Source organism: Hordeum vulgare, chromosome 3H (genome assembly GCF_904849725.1).
Source record: "Hordeum vulgare subsp. vulgare chromosome 3H, MorexV3_pseudomolecules_assembly, whole genome shotgun sequence".
Classification (NCBI taxonomy): domain Eukaryota; kingdom Viridiplantae; phylum Streptophyta; class Magnoliopsida; order Poales; family Poaceae; genus Hordeum; species Hordeum vulgare.
This window is the reverse complement of record NC_058520.1, coordinates 596,254,677-596,257,188: the sequence shown is the minus strand read 5'-3', so window position 1 is coordinate 596,257,188 and position 2,512 is coordinate 596,254,677.

The window sequence follows — 2,512 nt, the reverse complement described above, 5'->3', positions numbered from 1 at the left end:
ATGTGAATTTAGAATTTATTTTTTCATATTCCAATTGGTTTTATAAAAGTTCATGAAATTGAGAAAAGTTCATGAAATTTGCAACAAATGCAATGGTTCTACAGATTAAAAAAAGTTCTTGAACAAAAAGGTTCAGAAATTTGTTCTTTTTGCAAAAATGAAAAAGTCCATGAATTTGAGGGGAAGTTCATCAATTTGAAAGAAACGAATTTGAAAAGTTCACCAATATGAAAAAATATCGTGAAGATTTAAGATAAGTTCACGTTTTAGAAAAAAGTTTGTATATTTTTAGAAAAAGTTTGTCAAGTTAATAAAGCTCACATATTTTGGAAAATATGCTAAAATTTGAAAGGAGTTCATGCATTTGATAAACATTCGTTCATTTGAAAGAAGTTCATGGATATTGATGATCTTTACATATTTGAGAAAAGTTTGCAAATTAAAGTAAAATGACGACGGATTTGCAAAAATGCTCAAATTTTTAAAACTGCATGGATGTAAATAAAAATTCACCATTTAAAAATAAGTGTGCATATATAAAAAAAGTAAAATGAAATATAAAATGAAAATGAAAAGATTACAAAAAACCGAAAGAATTACAGGGCAAACAAAGTCATAGAAAAGAAACCTGCACATGGAAGAATATTTTGAGTGTTCTAGCTGGTTACTGCGGTTGCAAGTAAAGCATGTGGTTTTTTAGTTCTTTTCTTTAAGTTAAAAGGAAAAATAGTGGGCCGAGCCCACGACATAGGGGTTTCCGCCCCGGTTTGCGGAATAATCTATAATTGACGCTGAGGGCCGAAAATAGGAGATTGGATATTTATCTGGTGCAGTCTCGGGGTCACGTGACCAACAAGATGGTTTTGACGTTGGGTCCGAAGATGCGTACCATGCAACAACAAGTAATTAAACATAAAATTTTCTTATACTAACGACAATCCGTTCGGCGAAGAACTTGCGATTCATATGTCAATCAACATCATGTAGCAGGAAGGGAAAACCAGCCAAGCAAAGATAAAAGTTCCCAGCAAAAAAAAAAAGTAAAGCTAAAAAAAGGATGGCCTGAGATGACCATTCTCCCAAGGCAGAAGCCAGCGTGCGTCCGTGGTGCAGCCATCAGGAACTATGAGTGTGCAAACATCTTATCTCGGGATATATACCACCACCCAACAATATTCCCAGGACAATCACAAGGAGAAGAGAGGAGCGAGTTATTAGTTATCAGATGCTAGCGCCACTCCCATTGGCGACGGTATCCTGAAAAGACTAGACCCAAAACGCAGCCCTCTCCGCTGCTTTTCCGTGGCCTTTTTACGGACGCCACGGGCCCCTACCCACCACCCACAGAAAAGCCCGTGGTGCTTTGCTCCTCCCATCGTAGTGCAGCCGTTGACCCCAAAGCTAGCTTAGCCTTTCCCCTCCCTTCCTCATTCGAGTCCCTTCACATCATTGCTGATAATAATCCAGCCTCTCAATCAGTCCAAACCCCACCTCCAAATGCCCATGCCTCGCCCTGCTTTTCATCCCTTAAATGGTTCTATTGCCCCTGGTGTTTGTGATGGCTTTTGTTTTCTTGCTCTCTTTTTTTTGGAGGATTTCATGTCTAATCCATATCTTTTTCATGGTGATGGATAGGTGCGTCCACATTGCCTTCTTAAAGGGGCAATATAGCAATTGGTGCTTCGTCTTTAATGATTTTGTGACTTCTCATTACGGCGGTCTTGGGGGAGCACAAATTTCGGTGCTCTAAGAAAGCACTCATTTTTGGCATTTTTTTCTACTAGGGTGTTAATCGGCCTCTTTTCAATGAAAAACTGCGAGCACATCAATCACTCAACCATTGACATATAGTCCCTCCGTTCCTAATTTTTTTAGAGGCTCCACTAAGGAATTACATACGGATGTATATAGACATATTTTAAAGTGTAGATCCATTTATTTTGTTTCGTAGATAGCTTCCTAGTAAAATCTTTTAAAAGACTTATATTTAGGAACGAGGAAAGTATAATTTGTTGTCAATGAGATTCTTTTTAACTTGGGGCAGCCCGCACCAAAAGCCTGGGACCTGTCCGAGCATGGGCTTTAGCACCGCAACTCCCTTCCCAAGCCCCGCTGAAAATGATTATATTGATACTTTTTAAAAATAAAATAGCTTTATCTTTTCCACTCGCAGAGCCCATGCTTAGTCGAATACAAAATGATCTAGGCTGCAGCCCCATGGCCTGGATGGACCGGCGGCGCGAGATCGCTCTTCGATCATCGTTTTTCCCGGCGGTTCGGTGCTGCTCTGGCGGCTTCCTGGGAAGGGAGGATCAGGAGGGGATGTGGCCATGGTTGATTGGTCGGAGGTGGTCGGTGTTGCTGGCGGTGGTGGCCATCTCCTTCGTTGGAGGTGGTCGGCCCGAGGCTGGATGGTTAGATCTCGAGATCCTCCATCTAGTTCCGGTTGCGAGTCGGGAAGACATAGTTGCCGATGAAAACCGAGCCAATGTCAGCCGATGGCGGCGTTCTG